General features: G+C 43.7%; 1 protein-coding gene across 1 annotated transcript in view; it reads left to right on the top strand.

Annotated features, from left to right (window-relative positions):
- ALDH7A1 (aldehyde dehydrogenase 7 family member A1) overlaps positions 1–21,765 on the top strand; it is a 760,748-nt gene that overhangs the window by 297,957 nt on the left and 441,026 nt on the right. The gene's annotated exons all lie outside the window — the stretch shown is intronic.

Here is a 21,765-nt window from a genome sequence, read left to right as displayed (position 1 = left end):
GTTAAATGATTATACCAGAAGTAATAAGAAGCTTAATTTAGATTAAATGTTTTTGTATCGTATTACCTCTTCCTGACATAATGTGTATCCCTAACAGTGGTGTCTGGTAATACAGCGAGTATTCTGCCCCCAGTATGATATAGTACTGGTAGCAGATTTGGGATTTAATTTGAGTAACACGGCAGGAAGATAGAGGCTCTCACTTACAGCACTTTGAGCGTATTGAACATTACCCTGTAGTATGCAGGACCCAGACACCTTTTAATGTGTTGTTTTGGGGAAACTGCAGCTAGAAAGTTTTAGTTTAGTTTGTGTTCAGATGGTACATAGGTATGCATGTAAGCCTGCGGTGTTGGGCCTCATAACACCCCTGGGTGACATTAATTACATATTAACAACCCCCTGTCAGATATTATTGCTTGCATATTTCATGAAAAAAAATGCAATCAATGTTATGGCTGTCAGAATAATTTATTTATTATTATACTTTGGCATTATACATAATGCAAATATAACTAGATTTAGTACATCTTTTTGTGGCAGCAAATGCAGGATGCATATCAGAAATGTATTGTTCTGTTATAGTATCAGAGCACTTGAACAACTTTCTGTAAAATTGTTCAGACAGGAAATGTGGTGAGATGACAGAAATTCATAATGCAGCTAATCATTATATTTGCACAAAAGGAAAAAAAAAACTAGAAGCAGTTTTAAGTATCCAGATATGGTGTCCAAAAATAATGTAGACAAATCTGAGGGTGTACCAACGTTGCAACTCTCTACTGATGGCCACATTCATTATTCGTATATAGTCATTATAATATTTCATACTGGGAAGTTGTAAAGTATTTGGTTTCTTTTAGGGATGGTTATGTGATGTCTACTCAGGATGATGAAAACGTGTCTACATCATATATCTGCGGATGTAAAATGATATCGGACACAATGCGTATATTTCTACATGTAAAACATTAAAAGCCCTTGTGCTGAGAGGGGAGAAAATGGTTAGGCAGAGTCTTTTTTTCTGCAAACTTAAATTTATATCAAAGTAAACAAACCATTTTAAAAAGTACACATTTACAATTACACATCAGATATATTTTCTATATAATATAGTCAATTCTTAAACATTATTCCTCCTCCAAAACATTTTTCTGCATGTATTGCTCGCACAGTTTCCATTTTTTCCATGTAATTTACTCTCGCTCTTTTCTAGAGATGCCACTTCCTGTTCTTTTGTCCCTGTTACAATATTCACTACTTCAGGTATGGTTGGTGTACACTGTTGTTTCTATTTTCTAATAATTGTTTTTATGGCAGCCACCAGAATTAAACTTAAGGCCTTGCCATGTCTTTGCAATCTTGTATCCCCGCAGTACAAAAAACAAACAGGAAAAATTGCCCGCCACCCCATTTCTCAGCCAACCAATCACATTCACCCTCTGAACTACTTATTAACTTGAATCTCAGAAGTATTGTAAACAAGGTTAGTGAACTACACGCCACTCTCATATACTGCTCACCAGACATTACTGTCCTAACCGAAATATGGCTTAAACCCCATATAAACTGTAATGAAATTATTCTTGCAGGCTACAATATTCTTAGGGCTGACAGGAAAGGAAAAATAGGTAGACTAGTAGCCATAATGTACAAAAATAATCTCACATTTCAACTAATTGACAAATCTCCACCAAAGACTGACAGTGCAGAAATACTTGTATCTAAACTTCAGATTAAGTCAGACAAAGACATCATAGTAATAGCCATCTATATTCCACCTGGCAGTAAGCTTTCCACCTTAGGGCATATCCATAGTTAGATGAGTAATACCATCACCCAGGAAACCATAATTACGGGAGACGTATAGACTGGTACTCCTATAACTCACTAACTCCTGTTAACCATATAAATCTCTCTGGCTTCACACAAACCAAACCCCCACCAGAATAAACAAAAAAAAAATCTAACAAACACACTGTCATAGACTGAATACTCCCCAAAAGCCTCTCCTGTCCCAACACTCTGGCTGCCTACCTGACAGCTTTAGAGACCATATACCAACCTACCTACTTAGATGTACAAATCCACTCACATACCGCAATCATCTTTAGATTCATAACATGAAAAAAAAAACTTTAATCCCCAAACACTAATATCCACACCAAAAGAATGTCGATGGACTCCCCATAAGTACCTGCTTCTAGATACAGCTGTAGAATACCTCAACAAAACCTTCCTTACAGTCAGTGATAATATTGCACCAACCAGGTTAATTCGTACCAAAGCAAACTTCACTCCATGGCTTAGTAAGGAAACTAAAATTCTCTGAAAACAACGGGCCAAAGCCTGGCATCTTTGGTACACTAACAAGTCCTAACCCAAATCACCCAGAATTCGAAAAACTCAGGAATACAACAAAATCCCAAATAAAACAAGACAAAATAAATTCTTACGCCAGCTTACAACAGAAACATCAAAAAGACCCTCAGAAATTTTGGTCATCAGTTAACAAGATACTGGAACTAGGACAGTTGTCAACCCCATCCCCAACCACCCCCAATAATCTTACAGAAAAATGTAAGCATATATTTTACTGAAAGCATTCTAAAACTCTCAAAATACAGTTCCCCCAGTCAACCAAATATATCCACAAGTAAAAATAATAATAATAATAATGCCTTCTCCTTCTAACCCATCCCTGTTTCTACTATCTAAAACTACTAAATAAAACTAAAGCCCTCTACATTAGCAGCCGACAAGCTCCCAGCCAACTTCCCCAAAATAGCAGCTGATGCAATCGCATTCCCTGTCACCATTCTCATCAATTGCTCCATCTCTGAACAAAATGTTCCGCACATCTGGAAAATATCACATATAATACCTCTACATAAAGGGGGAAACCTCTACTGAACTTTCGGATTATAGACTCATAGCCATTCTATCCCTACTGTCAAAAATCCTAGGAGAATGCATTAATTCTAGACTTCTCCACTATCTCTTAAATAACGGCCAATTATCCGTATCCCAACATGAGTTTAGACCCAGTCATAGCACCACAACAGCCCTCCTGAACTTTACCATTAATCAACACAGAATTAAAGGACATCTAGTCTCAGCAGTCTTCCTAGACATGTTTAAAGCCTTTGATACTGTATCGCATCCCAATTATTGTCCACTCTCACTAACTTAAACTTTAGTCCCTCTGCTATTAACTGGTTCCATGGCTATCTTACAGGATGCCAACAAGCAGTGAAATGGTTGCAAGACCTCTTTCCCCTCCTCCCTGTCACACTGGGAGTACCACAAGGATCTATACTGGGTCCCCTTTTATTCAGCATATTTACCAATGACCTTAGTACTGCTGTGTCTTGAGCTACCTTAATCCAATATTCAGATGATTCAACACTTATATGTGCTGCCCCTAAAGTACCACAGCTCCAAGATGTAACACAAAGATCCTTTTCCGCCATTGAAACCTGTCTCACTGATGCTCATCTCATCTTAAATCCTAATAAAACCAAATGAATGGTCTACCAACCTTCCAGAGCCTCTGACCTTTCTCCCTCATTCTTAGATTCATAGGTTCATAGGTTCATAGATTAGTACTAAGCTAACTGCCCTTGCGAGCCATTTTAAGCTTAGCCAATTATCCCTTATGAGACTCAAACCCTGCACCTTGTGTTTGTAAGGCAAACACCTTAACCATTAGGCCACCCTCCCATAATAGCTTCAGACAATACAATAATTACACCAAATGCGCAGTTCAAACTATTAGGTGTAGTAATTGGCATCAGCATGAGATTTGATTTACATGTAGCACATACCATCATAAAGGTTCGCAAAAAGCTTGGAATGCTATTTAGAAACAAACAATTCCTTACCAGTGGTTCTTTGTGAATTGCTTATGTAATCTCTCTGTCCAATCTTTTCTGACTGCCGATGATTGATTCCTTTTGTTATCATGCAGTATTTTACATGCTTTACAAATTATCCCTTTTTTAACACTGGCTTCTGTTCCGCATTCAAGTAAAAACTCAACCAGTGCAGGTCGTTCACTTAGGAATTTCTCTTTGCCTAAACTCTGACATCAGTTCCTGGGTACCTGTCAAATCTTCGAACGTTACATGGTCGAGACCAAACGTTTGAAATTTTGTGTGCTCGAAGATTGACTTTCAACGGCACCATACGATGCAGATAGGGAGAATTTCCCTTTTCTGCACTGAAGTGCGGTCTCTCAGTTGGTATATTTACGTAGGTGGGGAGCAGGGGGGCTGTTTTATTTTTCTTTTCTTTTTTTTTTTTTTTTTTTTTTTTTTAAATGTTCGAACATCCAAATGTCGAACACTTGGTCTCAACCATGTAATGTTCGACATTTTGGATGTTCGAACATTTAACATAGACCCCAGTTCCTAATAGGGTAGGCAGTTTCTAGTCTGCAGCCCAAATGTTTTATTGGCCTCTTTCCATTCCGTTATCTTTCGCTCTCTATTTGTTCCCAATTCCTTGTTTCCTTTGTCACTTTTCTTCAGTAAAGTCTAGTCCCCTCTTGCCTGTTTTTTGTACCCTTAATTGCAGTCATCCCCATCAGTAGAATCTCCTTTCTTCATTCCTATGTTGGCTTAGTTCTTAGTATACTTTCTGCTACTTTTTGAATACAATATTGTTTCTCTCTCTTAATTTCTCCAAGTCTGTTGGGTTTGTAATACCATGATGGGAATGGACCCCATTCCTAAGTTTAAAGTAGGATTAAAGTTCTTGAAATTAGTATTGTTTCAATCTTTGATGTCAGCCAGAAGTGCTCTTTGCAGCACCTGCGATGTGCCCAGTAATGACGACTCCTGCAATTCGTATGGGGTTACATGTATTGGTAACGTATCTAAACATGATTGTAGCTTCTTTTTTTATAAGACCCATTGCTCCTACTACTATTGAAACTGTCTGGGTATCTTTTTTCCACATTGCTCTCATTTCTGCCTACATATCCTGATATTTTACGACTTTGTGTCTCTCTGTACTCAAGAGACTGTAATCACTGGGTGTGGCAGTTTCAATGATCAGCGCTACTTTTGTCTTCTTTTCATGGACCACTATATCGGGTTTTCTAGCATCTGTCTTTTGAGCTGTTGGTAATGGGTGATCCCATGTGATCTAGATTTCATAATTTCTTTTTTTTCCAACAATTTTTTTATTTGATTTTTCAGTTAGACATTGACAATCAGCATAATTCAAAACATACCATGAACACTGAATAAACAACTATGTACACTATATACAATCCTCCATGACAAACTTTGACTTAATCTATAAGAACCATTAATATTTATCTTATAAAATTTGCAGTTTCTGCTAAGCTAATCTTTTATAAGTTAAATTAGATGTTCTAATAAAAATGGTTTGCATTTCCTTTTTACAGACACGTTTTGCTAGTCTTATAAAAATCAGCAAATACAAGATCTTGCTTATTTTTCCAGTGCAGTATTGTTATTTTTCTGGCGATAGCCAAATTTGACCAAAGAATTGGTAACTGATGTTTGAGGTAGGTATATTAAATAAAAATCAGAATTAGCAATTTGACACTTATCAGACCACAAAGCTTTTATAAAATGTCTAAAATCATTCCAGTATTGTGTAAGAATTCTGCATTTGATGAACATATAAACCCAGTTAGCTTCCAGTATATCACCACATCTCCAACATTTTGTTTTTTTACATTTAGATATAATAGCAGTCTTGTGTGGGGTGAAAAAACTTCTATGGATACAGTTCCAAATAAATAATTTTCAATATAATGATGTGGTGTTATTTATAGATTTTAATAACTGTTTCTTATTTTCATTTGACAAAGGTTCTTTATTAACCTTTATAGAGTAATCCCAAAAAGCTGAATCAATGGATAAAAATTCATTACATAAGATTTTGTATATAGGTGAGATACTCAGTTTGTGTTCAGTGTTCATCGAATTACAACACATAAAAAGTTGTAAAAGTTTTGGTATAGAATCTGTTTCTAGATATATTGATACTATCACTTTACATTCAATAAATTCCCATAACAACTGTAAACATAACCAGTTATCTTGGCTGACATTGTATCTGGCTAAAAGAAAATGTATTGATTGAATTTTGTTTTTATCTAAAAATTCGTGCCAAAAATTTAAATTATTGTCCTTAAGATTTAACATTTTATTAATATTAAAGGAATCCAGACAGTCTGTGGAGTGTAAGCTATGGGAAATACAAGGAAGAGTGTTTGTTTTAGACTATAATTGCTATCTATTATGTTTTTAAATGTACGAAAGATTTAATTTATACCATATGTGAAGTGGCTAAATTTCTTGTATAGAAAATACTCACTTAGTACCCAGCATATTTTACTAATTCCTAGCGAATCATTAATTTGTGTTTCAATACTGCTGTTAAAAGTTATATGGATCTCATGCAGCTGCTTCCAGCTAGATGTGTATGTAGAAGTTATCCAATGTAATATTATAGACTTCATCATTTTCTATGATGCTTTGTGGCTTATGTTTCCAGTGTTTGTTTTACAGCCACTTCAGTACCATAATGTTTGCACAATCTTCAGTGTAACAGTCTTGCCAGATTATTATACCTTTCAGTATACAGTCCTCCTGCCATTATTATGTCACAGCCAGCAACAAGGTGTATGACTGTTTACAGTTCTGTTTTACAAAACCTACATTTGTCTGTTTCTCACACATGTTCAATGGACTTTGTAAACCAACGTGTACATTGCCCACTGTCTTGGGCCGCCAGTATTAACCTTTCATCTCTTGGTTTGAATTCACTTCTCGTTAACCATTCCCGCGTTCGATCCTGATCAACATGAGGTTCTACCAGATGTTTTCTGTACTTGCAACTATAGATGTTATGTGGTCCTATCTCGCCTACATTCCTTACTCACGGGTTTGGCTCCGACTCAGCCAAACTTTCTAGCACAAAGTCTCTAATTGGCTGGGCTAACCCCATATGCCAGGGTGCACCTCGCCCTAGCCCCAGATCTCATTTGCCGCTCGTAGAGTTAGGACGTGGTCTCGCTTGGCTGTGGCCAAGTACCATTTTGAATACCTTTAAAATACTTTTAGTATTTTAGCAGTCTCTTTTTGTCAAAGCTATTTTCATAGCTATTTTTCATGCTTGATTAGTTGTTGCGTGAGGTTGAGAGTTTAGTTGTTTGTGGTATTCCTACTGTTTCGCGGGCTAGGCCCGTTTAAGTTAGAGGACCTAGTCCTCTCCTGTGTCCTCCTGATTGTGATTTGCTGTTGTGTTAGTGGCTAACAATTTTTTTTAGGAAGCGTTTACGTTAGAGTTTCCTTGTCTTGTCAAGTGTTTGTTGGTCTTCCCGCCCTCCCTTAGTGTTTGACTCTGTCGGTTGTGTATGGCGCGGTTGCTTGCCATGTCGAAAGAACTGAAGGAACATAAACCGTCTGGGTTTAAGAAGTGTACTAAATGTGGCCATAAAATGTCCATCACAGATGGGCACTCTATCTGTGTGTATTGTCTTGGTGCTATTCACTTGCAAGAGTCCTGCAGTTTCTGTCATGTGTTTAGCCCTAGGGTACTGCAAGAACGTAAAAACAAACTGATTTTGAAGGGTCTGATCAAGCCCTCCTTTGAAGAGGCCTTGGAGTCGTCCCCGCCTTCTAGTACCAAGTCTAAGCCTCCTAAGGCCAAGAAAAGATCTCCGGCTCCGTCTGCTTCTTCGGAGCCATCGGAGAAGGTTTGTAAATTGGATACTTCCTCCTCGGCTCCTCCGTCCTCGGGGCCGAAGGAGAAGGTCTCGGAAATGGACACTACATCCTCGGCTCCATTGTCCTCGGGGCCACAGGAGGTATCTGTTGTTCTGGGGTCGACCTCTGCTCTGATATTATTGGAACCTCTTCAGAGCAGGTCACCTAGTGTCAGGCATGAGTCTCCAGTCGGGAGATCTAGATCTCACTCTATTTCTTCCAAATCCTCTAGGCTGTCTGATTTGGATGTGGCTAGGGTGGTTCAGAGGCTCCTACAGTCACCGGTGTTAGCAAAATTGTTTTAGGTTCCGACCCAGTCGGCTCCAGAGCCAGTTCCCATGCTTGTTTTGATGATTCGTCCTCCGAACACCCATGTGTCGTCGGAGCTGGAGGGCCCCGCACTGAGTGGTGTTCTGGTGTCGGCTCCGATACCCTGGGCGAGTCTATCGGAGCCAGCATCGGCTCCTACTAGGTCGGCTCCGTCCGTTGGTTTCGGCACTCGGGTTTCCTCCGTCGGTCCCGAGGGGAATGCCTCGGGACTCCTGTCAGCTCCAACCTTCCCTCTCGGTGCTTCGGCTCGGGGAATCTCGACTCCGATCCTGGTCTCGAAGACTGGTCGGTCCTCGGATCCGGGGGGACCAGCCTTCGCAGCCATGAGGAGCACCCTGGCCAGGTAGTCGGGTACATCACCTGGTTCGGTCACTCCGTCCCCTTACACCCCGGCTAGAGCCTTTGGTGCCCCCTTCTCCATGGACGGTGGAGCCCGAAGTCTGGGGATACCCCCCTTAAGCGGTCCCCTACTTTCTGAGGACCCCTCAGAGTCTGTGCCTGAGGAGCCTCACAGTAAGAAGTCGTGCAAGAGGAAACACATAGACTCCCAGGACGAGTCAGTCACTTACGATACCGACCTCGAGGAATCAGAGGGGTCCCCCAAGTCATCCTCCGATGATGTCTCTTTCTCCGACATCCTGGAGATTTTGAGACCGAGAGGCGACTGGCCCTCCAAGACCCCCTCTGAGGAGGAGTCTGTATTCCTCAAGGCCTTCGGAGATCAACCCTCCGCCTCCTGGGTGTCTCCACCTTTCAAAGAACTCCTAGACTTGATTTGTCGAAGGGTGTGGGAGAATCCTGATTCCGTGAAACCGGTGTCCAGGCGTCCAAACAAGTTCTTGTCTGCTCCCCCGGTCAAAGAGTTTCTTACCAAAGGGGTTTTGGTACATGCCTTGGTGGTGACAGCAGCCACTCAGCAGGAAGTTGCAGAGGCTTCTTCTTCAGTCCACCCTCCTAACAAGGAGTCCAGGAGTATGGACCGGTATGGGAAGCGTACCCTGTCTTTGGCAACCTTCACCTTATGGTCGTTGAATTACCTCTGTCATTCACTCTGCTCCAAAGAGATCTCCTGAAGGAGCTAGGAGATACTCTGATGGGTAACCTGCCTGAGGCGGTAGCACAGACTGTTAATGCCCAGTTGTCTACCGTAGGGTCCATTGTCAACTCGTCCATGAGGCTCATATCTTATGCAGCCGAGGGGGCGAGTAGGGCAGCTAGCTCAGGCGTAGCTCTCAGAAGGCAAGCCTGGATGCGCCTGTGTCATTTTGCGGAGGCCTTTAAGTCTTCCTTCACTGACACCCCCTTTGATGGGTCCTCTCTCTTCGGACCCAAAGTGAAAGACACTCTCACCAGATGCGAACAGGAGGGAAAGACCCTATCTGCCATAGGGGCCCATTTTTCTCTCCCTTCTAGGCCTTATCCCAAGACTCAGAGAGGGGGGAAAATGTGGTTCAAAAAGTCTCAGAGGTCCTTTCCCACGGCTCAAGGAGAGTCCCCTTCCAGAGGCGGGGGGGTGGGGAATTATTCTGGAAGACGCCATCCTAGAGGCAGAGGGGGCCCCTGCAACTCGGGAGACCGCGATTCATTTTGCGGCTCTTCCTTCCAGCGTTCCTGAGGTGTTGCTCGACTGTGCTATTCCAGAGCCAGTCGGGGGCCGAATTTCATTGCATCCGGAAGCCTGGGAGAGCATCACCCAGGATCGTTGGTTGCTTTGAATAGTTACCGGAGGTTACACTATTCCCTTGGCGTCGACACCCCCTTCAGTCAGGAGGATCCCAGACGTCCCACCCAGTCAGCGGGATCAAGCAGCACTAGAAGTGGCAAAGCTGCTAGAAAAAGGAGTCATCCAACCAGTCCCCTCAAACCATGTCGGATCAGGAACTTACTCACAACTCTTTTTGGTGTCGAAAAGAACAGGGGATCTGAGACCCATTCTGGATCACAGTCGACTCAATCGTTACTTTCTGAAGTCCAAGTTCCAAATGGTCACAATTCAGTCCATTTTTCCACTGCTGGAGAAAGGAGTATGGATGTGCTCCATTGATCTCAAGGATGCCTACTACCACATCAAAATGGAAAAGGCATCCAGGAGTCATTTACGCTTCCGGCTAGGAGCCAGTCACTTCCAGTTTCGTGACCTGCCCTTTGGTCTCACCACAGCCCCCAGGGTGTTTACCAAGTGCTTGGCAGTGGTGGCGGCTCACCTGATAAGTCTAGGATTCCAGGTGTTTCTGTATCTGGACGACTGGCTTCTCGCCGCCCCCACCAGGCATCTGCTCATTCAAGCCAGGGAGACGACCATCTCACTTTGCCAAAGTCTAGGAATTACTTTGACCTGGGAAAAGTCTGCCTTGCAGCCCTCACAGCATGTTGCTTTTATAGGCGCAGAGCTAGACTCTATTCAAATGCGCACCTTTCTGCCACAGGACAGGATAAGGGTGTTGCAGTCTCAGATCCACGCACTGTTGCCCCTCAGAAAAGTTCAGGCCAGGTTAGTTCTTCAGCTCTTGGGATCCATGGCCTCCACCATCATGCTGGTACCCCTGGCCAGGTTACACATGCGGATCCTACAGTGGCTCCTGTCGGTTCAGTGGTCCTTTCAAAAGCTTCCTCTTTCTCACTTAATACTTCTCACGGAGCGATGCAAACAGGACCTCCTCTGGTGGCTACGCTCCTCCAATCTGGACAGAGGAAGGAGCTTGGTTCCTATGTCTCCAGTGGCCACGGTGACCACGGACGCCTCCCAGATGGCGTGGGGGGGGGGCATTATCTAGGCAGCATGGTCCAAGGCACTTGGCAAGACCACGAGGTACACTTGCACATCAATGTTCTGGAGATGAGAGCGGTGTTTCTGGTGTTGCGAGCACTCCAGGACTTTCTACCTGTGGGAACGATTGCAATTCACGCGGACAACATGTCCATGGTGTGGTACCTGAACAAGTAGAAGGGAACCAAATCTTACCCCCTCTGCAGAGAGGCCATGCATGTGTGGCAGTGGGCAGTGTCTTCCCAACGGTTTCTAGTGGCAACGCACATTCCGGGGAGGTCCAACGTGATAGATGACAGGCTAAGCAGAGCTTTTCTGATGCCTCACGAGTGGTCCCTGAACAACCGAGTGGCGGTTCAGATCTTCAAAAAGTGGGGTCAGCATTGCTGCCTTCTCTTCGCCAGCCCCCTCAATGCCAAATGCAGCAAGTACTTCACTCTGATCCCCCCACAGGGGGAATCACCCAGGGACGCTCTAGCTCACGATTGGCCCCCCCAGTCTGGTCTACGCTTTCCCTCCGTTTCCTCTGTTGCCAAGAGTGATACAGAAATCCATATCCATGGGAGGCAGGATGATTCTTATTGCTCCACACTGGCCTTGACAAGTATGGTTCCCCTTTCTTCAACGGTACGCACTGGACGGTCCGTGGACTCTGGACCCAGTGCCAGACCTCCTGATTCACATGTCAGTACAATTTCATCCATCCCTGCGAACCCTCAGGTTGACAGCCTGGCTGCTCCAGTTCCATCTCTAGTCAGGCTACATTCCTTTTCTCCTGAAGTGGTGCACATCTTGTCTTCTTCTTGTAAGTCTTCCACCAGGAAGATTTATTCCAGCAAATGGAGGAGATTCTCCATTTGGGCTCAGGCCCAAGGGTTGGATCCCTTCACAGCCCCTATTCCGTCGGTCTTGGATTTTTTAGCCATGTTCCGTCAGGGCTCCACGCCCGCTACCATTAAAGTACAGTTGTCCGCAATTTCCAATTTTCACACATCTTATGAGCCCTCTCTTATGGGCCACAAGCTCTGTAAAGCTTTTCTAAAAGGCGCTTGGTTACTTCGTCCCCCAGTTTCTGAGCCTGTACTGCCATGGGACCTAAACCTTGTGCTACTAGCTATTACGTCACCACCCTTTGAACCGTTTGCCACTTGCGACTTAAAATTCTTATCTTTGAAGACGGCTTTTCTGATGGCCATTACTTCGGCCAGGAGGGTATCAAAGCTTCAAGCCTTGTCCATTAAACCTCCATATTTGGTCTTTCACAAGGACAGAGTCTCTCTCAGGCTTAACCCGTCTTTTCTCCCGAAGGTGACATCCCCGGTCAATCTTCATCAGTCTATTGAGCTACCAGTGTTTTTTCCGAACTTTTCCAATAAAGCAGAGTTCAGGTTGCATCAAGTTGGATGTGCACAGACAACTGAGATTTTATTTACATAGGACGAAGCAAGTTAGGAAATCTGAGCAATTGTTTGTGTCCTTTTCAGAGAACAAAGCAGGTAGTCCTATTTCCAAGTGCACTATTTCTAAATGGATCGGAGACTGTATTTCATTCATTTACTCGTCAGCAGACAGAACTTTACCCTTTCCCGTCAAGGCTCATTCTACCAGGGCTATGTCTACGTCAGTAGCTTTCCATGCTAGACTTTCCTTGGATGATATTTGTGCTGCGGCAACTTGGGCTTCTCCCAACACTTTTATTACTCATTACAAGCTGGACGTGGCTTTTAGGGGCCGGGCTTCCTTTGGTTCCATGGTTCTCAGGAGTATCTTCTTATGAGCCTCCCAGGATAGAGGTGCTGGGGACGCTGTCCCGTGAGTAAGGAATGTAGGCGAGATAGGACCACATAACATCAGTTAGTTATGTACTCACCATAACGATCGATGTATGTGGTCCATCTCACCTACATTCCTATGTACCCTCCCACCTGCCCCCTTCCTAGAGGAATTGGAAGAATTTTGGGCTCCGTGGACCCTTCAAGGTCAGTGATTTGTTCCCCTATCTGGCTGGATTTTCTTCCAGTGTTTATTGAGTGTGGGTTATGAGTGTTATGATTGTCATGATTGCAAACAAGATCTGGGGCTAGGGCGAGGTGCACCCTGGGATACCGGGGTTGGTCCGGCCAATTAGAGACTTCGTGCTAGAAAGTTTGGCTGAGTCGGAGCCGATTCTTGGCTCCGAACCCGTGCGTAAGGAATGTAGGCGAGATGGACCACATACATCGATTGTTATGGTGTGTACATAACTAACTGTGTTATGCATTTTTTACATTTCTTGCCTTCTCAACTGGTCCTTCACCTTATATTTTTGCTTTTGTTTTTTGGCACATTTATTTGCCGCCTGATTTTTATCTATTTCTGGTTTGATTTCCATTCCTGTTTGATACCATAATGCTTCTGCTAGACTAAGCAGCGAAGCCATCTTAGATTTATTCTCCTCATGTTTCAAAACTTTCACTACATTTGGGTCTTTTGAGTTCAGCAGATGTGTACACTCCTACGATTGCAGATCTGTACATGTAATCAGTTTCAAGGAAGCCCATTTATCTTTCGGAATGGGGAATATATAATCTTGCCATGCACTGATTTTTATAAATCATTTGGTGAGCCTGAAGCATCCTTCTTGTTTTCCTGTCTAATCTATCAAATACGTTTTGGGGCCAGTCAGTCCCTCCAAAACTGTAAGTTAGGACAGGAAGAGCAAATTGGTTTATCGCTTGAATTTTGTTCTTGGATGTCAACGCTGTGTTCAGGATTAATTTAAGTCTTCTAAAGTATTCCTTACTGAATTTTATTTGCATTTGTTCATGTTTTATTGTTGACCCTCCAATTGTCAAATATTTATATACTCCCTCTTGCTCAAGTTCTTTTATATCTCATTCTTGTCCTAAACTGATGTTTTCTTGGTGCTGCAATTTCCTGCTTTAAAGGTTGTTTTTGCACATTTATCAAGACCAAATCATCTGAAAAAGTTTTGGCTACTTGCAGTTATGCTTTCAGTCCCTCATCTGATGAGCTACACAGTTTTAAATCATCGACAGAGATAAGTCTTTACACTTTTGATTTCTAGGAACCAAATTATAGCCATGGCCTAAGCTGTTAAGTGAACAGCTTAATGGGTTAAGGGCAAGACAGAATAGGAGTGGTGACAGAATCACCCTGGAATATCCCCCCTTAAATTTTTTCCCTGGAATGATAATTGTCCTTTATTATGCCTTAATTGCAGAGTGGTCTGCCACTGTTTCACGGTCACTGTAATGTAGTTGATCAGTGTAGGATGTATCTTGTACATTTTTAAGCACTCTTTTTTTCCATGAATGTGGGATACTGTCAAATGCTTTTTTGTAGTCAATCCATACCATACTTAGATTCTTCCCCTTTTTACAGTCCTCCACTAACTTTAACAATAAATGATCCTTTGTTCCATATGACTTTCTTTTATTCTCCTTTTGTACCATTGCCATAATTGAGCTTTCTTCTAAATGACTAACACTCTGTCAGCATCACTTCCATTATATAGTTTATATGTCATAGGAAGGCAAGGTATTGGGCTTTAATTTCTAGGGTAGCTTGCAGATTCGGAGCATTGTTTTTCCTGTTAGCCAGGTTGGTGTTTGTTCGGGGTGCAAATATAAATAGTTCTTACTCATGCCTAAATCTTCATGCAAAGATGTTGATACTTTTAACCAGAAGTTATGTACTGCATCTAGGCCTGGGGTTTTCCAATTAGAGGTTTTTCTTAACTTTGTTTCAATCTCTCCGGCTGTTACTTTGTCCCATTTCATGTCTTGTACCTTTAAACCTTCTTTTTCTTAGGAGGTTGCTAGGCTAATGTCCTTGGGGCCCTTACAAGCCTAGCCAAGAGTTTATACCCAAAAAAGAAACCTCGGTCAGCACCTGTCGCCCCTGTCAGTGAGGGACAAAGGTGGAACTTGCAGCTGTCTGTAAACTTGGTCAGCCACAGGCCCTTTACCTGGACCTCTGAGAAGTAGATGCCAAACAGTAAGGGTCCCAGAATGGATCCCTGTGGAGCACCACTAGTGACAGGTCTGCTGTTGGACGTGGTGGTGCCTGTTTTGACCTTGTGGGCCCTATCGGTGAGCCAGTTGGCCACCCACCTGATGATATAGGGATTAACGCCAAGTTGTGTTAGCTTTTTGATGATGCCTGAGTTGGGGGATTGTGTCAAAGGCCTTGGCCAAGTCAAGGTAAGCTGTATGTATTGACTTTCCCCTTATCCAGGGCCTTGGGGATAGTCCTCAAAGAAGTTAACCAGGTTTAATAGGCAAGATCTGCCCCAACGAGTCTGAACTGGGTAGTAAAGTGCTTGGAGATTGCCTTTGTCCTTGTTTATGAGATCCATAATATGCACCATGGCTTCACAGATCAGACTTGTCAAGCTAATGGGGCAGTAGTTTCCTGGGTCAGTAGTGGCACCATCTTTGTGCAAGGGAATGGCAATGGCAGTTGTCCACTCTGCTGGAGTGAAGTCTGTAATTAGTCTGTGGTTGAACAGGGTGCTCAATGGTGAAGCTAGTTCTTGCTGGAGATGGTGCAGAATACAGCCTGGGATACTGTCAGGTCCCATGGAAGTGGTGTTCTTTGCCTTGGGTAGGGCTTTTAACACTTGATCTATGGAGATGTGAGGTGTGGGACAAGTGTTGTTAATGTCGACTGGGCCTCTGTGGTCCAATATGTTCATCACAAACTTCACCCCCCCCCTATCAGCTAGCAGGTTGGCTAAGTCAGCAGGATCAGTGTAAGTGGTACCATTATGTACTAATTCAGAACCTGGGCTTTTGCCGTGGAGGTTCCTGATGTAACTGAAAAAGGACTTGTGGTTTCCCTTTGTTTGTTTCAGAGGTTAGTTTCAATTCATAATTGGCTTTGGAGGTTTTCCCTAGTGATCTAATTTGCTTGTTGAGGCTGAAGAGGGAGTTTTTGAATTTGGAATGTGTTCCTTTTTACCCTTGGACAAGAGTTTCTTCCTTTTATTGTAAAGGCTCTTGATAGAGGATGTCCACCCAGACAGGTTTGAGGAACAGGTTTTAGTTCTTTTGGGTATGGCTGAGTCCATGCAGTTGTACATGTGCTTGAATACTGCACTGGTGTACTGTTCAGCATAGTTGTGTGCATCCTGTGAGGGGGGGTGGTGGTGTTGAAGCTACTGATACCCTCCCTTAGGAGGTTGTAGTCAGCTTTTGAGAAGTTTTTTTAGCCTGGTTGCAGTAGGATAGAAACTTTGAATGAGACAGAGCAGTGATCTGATCTCACTAGGGAAGAGCATACTGTGGGAGTGGTGCAGCAGTTGCCCTTCTTGGTGAGAACCAAGTCCAGAATGTTATCTCACCTTGTGGGGGATGAGACGAGCTGGTGTTGTGCATTAGAATTGATGAAGTCAAGCGATCATTGGGTGAGTGCATTAGTGCATGAATAGTTCACCCAGTCTATGGTGAGGTAGTTGAAGTCACCAAGAATCAGGGTGTTAGGGGGTACCTTGATGGAGTCAAGTAGGTCCAGGTAGGAGGTGTGAGTGTCCTGAGTCATGGAGGGGGTCTGTAACTGGCTATAACTCGGTTGGGTGTCTTGCCAACTGTTAGTTGCACCTGAAGTAATTCCAGTGCATCAAGCTGGCAAACCAGTCTGGAGGTGTGCCTGTCCTTAATGAAGATAGAGACTCCACCACCCTTAGTTTTTCTGACCTTGTTTTGGGGTCAAAGTGTGGAATGAGGTATAGACTGGTAAGGCAGGGGTGCTCTCCACAGCCCTGAACCAAGTTTCCTTGACCGCACAGACATCGGTATTTCCATTGTGAGGCAAGCCTCCAGTGAGTGCATTTTCAGGTTAAGGCTCCTAGCATTAAGCAGCATGTCCTGCAGTTTGCTTTTTAACGGATCTTTTATGCTGGAAGATTTGCCTTTCGGACATAGCCTAATAAAGGTGCAATGGGGGAAGGCAAGAGCCTTGGCCAAGATCCAGGAACCCCTAGGGGTGACAGGTGGAGGCCATCTCTGTCAAAGCATCGAGGCCTGTCAGCCATATCATCCCAGGTAGACAGATACTGGATCCCCTTGGAAAGACACCAGAAACTAAGCCAATTGTTGAAGTCAGTTATTTTTTGTTGGTATTGTGGTATCATTCTTGGTGAAAATAGGATGCTGTTTAGGGCTAGGGCCAAATAGGATGCTGTTTAGGGCTAGGGCCATGTCTGTGTGGGACACGTACTCGGAGAGCTCAATCATGTCTCTCTTTATATATTTCAGGGAGGTGCATCTCAAGCTACTCACACCAACATGGGCAATGACAAGAGTCCTACTTGTACCTGTTGTGAAGACATGTAAGTGCGTGCGTGATGTGGTGGATTCTGGCACCTGACAGTTGACCGTAACCACCTTGCTGAGCCTGGCAAGGGGAACATCAATGTGTCTCACTACTGAGTTGACGAGGACTAGTATGTTTGGTATATTGTTATGCCTAATGGGCTGTGTTTGTGAGATGCTGGTGTGCTGTCTACTGTGTGTGATGTAACTAGGAAGCAGTCAGAAGTGCAGATGTGCCCACAATACAGTACTCATCCAGAACAAAAGCACGAATCAAACGGAAGTTCAGCTGGAAAATATGTTTATTGCACAAAAAGAATTAAGCACTTTCATCCCTCTAAACAGGGGTCTTCATTAGAATAAAACCTGCACTTTTTCACAGGTTTAGATACCACAATAATCTAATCATTGGTGTACAAGGAACCAATGAAAGTACAATAATCGTGTGTTTTTCCTCTATTCAGTGAGATACATAATAAATGCACTCAATGGAAAACACAACCAATGAAGAAAACAACCATTTAAAACTTTTGAAAAAACATTTGAAAATACTTGTAGTCAATTTCACGTTGGACTAAAAAATAACGCAATGCAATGATGTAAAATAAAATTAAAAAGGGAACAAGTAAAAGGTTGTTAAAAATGTGTGCAACTTGAATATGCCAAGGAAATAATACAAGAAAAAAATAAAATATTTTTATTCTGATGAAGTCCCCTATTTAGAGGGACGAAAGCACTTGATTCTTTTTGTGTATGTAATAAACATATTTTCCAGCTGAACCTCTGTTTGATACGTACTTTTGTTTTGGATGAGTACTGTGTATGATGTGATTGGTGTTGTGTGTGGAATTTTTGTGAGTATGTTTTGGGGGTTGCTGTTTAGGTAAGTTTTTGTTTAGGACCCCTGAATAGTTGGGTCTGTGTTGTGCTTGGCTGTGTGATGTGGGTGGTGTAGAGATGTCCTCCAAGAATGCAACTGCAGTCATAACATATGGGTTGTCCTGCCTCAGGCAGCCCTCGGTCGGCCGGATTCCAAAGTCTGGGTCCGACGTCGGCTGATGTCGCATATCTCTCCGACGTCAGAGCGGCTGGAGTACATAAGCATCAGCCGACGCCATCTTCTTCAGTCTTTCTTGCCGCGTGGTGCCCGAAGCAGAAGCAGTTCGCAAGTGCCAGTCGGTCAGCTCCTGTATTCTTCGATCCAAAGTCATCAAAAAAGCTAAGTACCCCGTTGGGGACCTTTTCTTGCCTCAGCCGATGTCAGAAATTACTGAAAAAGTAAATAATTGTTTGTCTTGTGGTAAACAAATACCTCATAAGGATTTCCATTCTTACTGCCTTCCTTGCCTTGGCCCAGACCACGACGTCTCGGCCTGTGCCGCCTGTGCTCGCTTCAATAAGCGCACTCTCAGGCGCCGGGCGGAGTTCGCTGAAGACTTTTTCGGCGAAAAATTTGATTATACAATGCCGTCGGAATTACCGACATCGCAGACTCCTAAAAAACGAAAAGACCGGGACCGACATCCTCGGCCCGTGTCTTCCACCGACACCACGCCAAAACCTACCGCGAGTGCCCCAGTTCCCTCTGAGGTGGTTATTTCATTGCTCCGAACCGAAGACACCGCATTACCGATACCTCTGATACCGGAGATCACACCGACGCCAGTTATTGATTTTCCTCTGGATACTGAAACCGAGGAAATGCCCAAGACCATTGCTGTGGATAAGGTCACTCCTGCACGTGGAGCTGCTAGGCCTCCCATGTCCATGTCTATCAAGGCCTACACACGTGCTAAGGTAGCCAGCAAGACCAAGCACCTTACTGCTAAAGCCTTACCTCAGCCTACTCCTGAAACACAAATCATGACTATGGCAGCAGACTTAATTTCCATGATCAGAGGTTCCCAGGCCCATCCTGAGAGAGGATCCCAGCCTCCTCCTGATAAGAGGCCCAGGGTTGAGCCCAATGACCCTCTCCCTTTAGATGTAGATTCTGAGGACTCTGTTCACTCCGATAGCCAGGAAGAGCCTTTCCAGACCTATGAGGACTCAGATGCAGAGGACTCCATCCCCTCGGCCTCCCCTCCTGAGGATATTTCTTTTGGGGAAGTTCTGCATTCCATGAGGGAACATTTTAAGTGGCAAGGCCAGGCATATTCTGATTCCAGAAAGCGCCTTCGAACCTTCCTTAAAAAGCCCCAACACAGGCCCTTAGCTATACCTCCTGTGCTTGATGTTTTGGATGATCTATACTCTGACTCCAGTGTTACCCCTGATACTCTTCCTCCTGCTCCTGCCAAGCCTGACAGATACTATAGGGTCCCAGAAACACATTCTCATTTCTTTAGGGCCCATGCTGTCGATTTAGAAACTAATTCACAGGGGCCGAAAGGGGTTTCAGCTACCACCTCCAAAAATCCTTTGCCTTCCAACAGGGAAGCTAGGTCATTAGAGAGATGGGGGAAGAAGGTTTACACCTCCACTACTTTATCTATGAGAGCTCTCAATTGTCTCTTTCATATGTTTCAATATCAGGATTACCTGTTAGATGATTTACAGAAAACTTTGGCCTCTCCTGAACCTTTAGATAGGAAGTCTTTGCAGGAGGCTGTACATAACTCTCAGCAAGTTAGCAATCACTTTCTTCAGTGTGGATATGATGCATTGGAAGCTTCATGTAGGGCAGCTATGACAGGGGTGGTCATTCGTAGACATTCATGGTTAAAAGAACAACCTCTACCAGATCATGTTAAGGCAAAACTTCTTGATGCACCCTTGGAAAAGAACAAGCTTTTTGGTGCTAATGCTAAAGATGTATTAAAGTCCATTGAGGAAAAAGCCAAGTCAGTTCAGACAGTCAAAGATTTCCTCCAGGTTCAGCCACCCAGATTCAGCAGGAATTGGCCTTCAAAAAACTGGTCCTTTCCTAATCCTGAAAGATTTCAAAGGGGCAAAAACAGGCGTGGCCGAGGAAGAGGACAATACAGAGGTTCCTACAGGGGACAACAATGGCAACCAGCAAACCAAAGAAGTGACACAGGGGCTTCTCCTGCCCCACAGGGACAATCCCAATGACTTTCCTCTACTTCCGCTGACCAAGGAGCAAACAGAAGCTCCCTTGGGCGGAAAATTATCTCTGTTTTCAGACAATTGGCACAGATTGACAAAGGACAAATGGATCTTGGACATTATAGACCAAGGCTACAGGTTCCACTTTCATACATTGCCAAGGAAACAAGGCATGCCAAACCTACCACAAAACCAGAGGGCAGAGGCTATCAAGCAAATTTCTCTGCTTGCTCAGATCAAAGCAATAGAAAAAGTTCCACAACAAGAACAAGGCCAGGGGTTTTACTCAAGACTTTCCTTGTTCCAAGAAAAGAAACTCAATGGAGACCAATACTGGATTTGTCCGCATTAAACACCTTTCTCATAGTACCAAAGTTCAAAATGCTGACTTTACAGCAACTCCTTCCCATGCTGGGCAAGGGGTCTTGGCTGATTACTCTGGACCTCAAGGAGGCATACCTGCATGTCCCTATCAGACACAGCTGCAGAAGATACCTCAGATTTCTTGCAGGGCCAGAGCATTATCAATTCTCAGCATTGCCATTTGGCTTATCTACTGCACCCAGAGTATTCACGAAATGCCTGGCTTCAGTAATTGCTCATTGCAGGCTCCAGGGGATCCAAATTTACCCGTACTTGGATGACTGCCTCATACAAGCGGACGACAAACTGATTTTGACAAAAAACTTGAATTATGTCATACAATTGCTACAAGCTCTGGGATACACAGTCAACTTCCAAAAGTCAAGACTTTAGCCATCCCAGCAAATAACCTTCTTAGGAGCCAAACTAGACACAGCCTCTCAAATGGCTTACCTGACAGACAAGCAAAAGAAGTTGACTCATTATTTCAAAGGTTTGGCAAAGCTCACCCAGATGACTGCAAGGAGATTCCTACAGGCCCTGGGTTACATGGCATCCTGCATTCTCCTGGTTCCATTAGCAAGACTACACATGAGAAAGCTTCAATGGTACCTAAAAAGTTTATGGTCTCAACACAGCAACAACCTAGAGACAACCATACCGCTCATTCCATGCCTACAAAAGGAATTTCTATGGTGGGCCTCGGTAAGCCAGGCAAACACAGGTATGTCATTCAAAAAACCTCAAATAACACAGACAATGACCACAGACGCCTCAGACCTTGGATGGGGGGGCGCACATGGAGGGAAGATGTATTCAAGGACAGTGGTCTCCAAAGGAAACACATCTGCATATCAACCAAAAAGAAATGCTGGCAGTAATGCATGCCATCGAGGCCTTTCGACAACAACTTCAGCAAGGCCACCTGCTAATACGGACTGACAACACCACTGTCATGTGGTACATAAACAAGCAGGGGGGCACCCATTCTTACCCCCTTTGCAGACTGACAATGAATCTTTGGGAAAAATCACTGAGCTTAAACATACAGTTGCAATCCCAGTTTGTTCCAGGCAAAGACAATGTGCTGGCGGACAGCCTAAGCAGGATTTTCCTAGACCCCCACGAGTGGAGGTTACATCCAGAAATCTTCATACGACTCGCCTCG

This window comes from Protopterus annectens, chromosome 2.part0 (genome assembly GCF_019279795.1).
Source record: "Protopterus annectens isolate FY-2018-M chromosome 2.part0, PAN1.0, whole genome shotgun sequence".
Lineage (NCBI taxonomy): Eukaryota > Metazoa > Chordata > Ceratodontiformes > Protopteridae > Protopterus > Protopterus annectens.
Note: the sequence above shows the minus strand (reverse complement) of the source record. Positions and strands in the feature narration are given on the sequence as shown.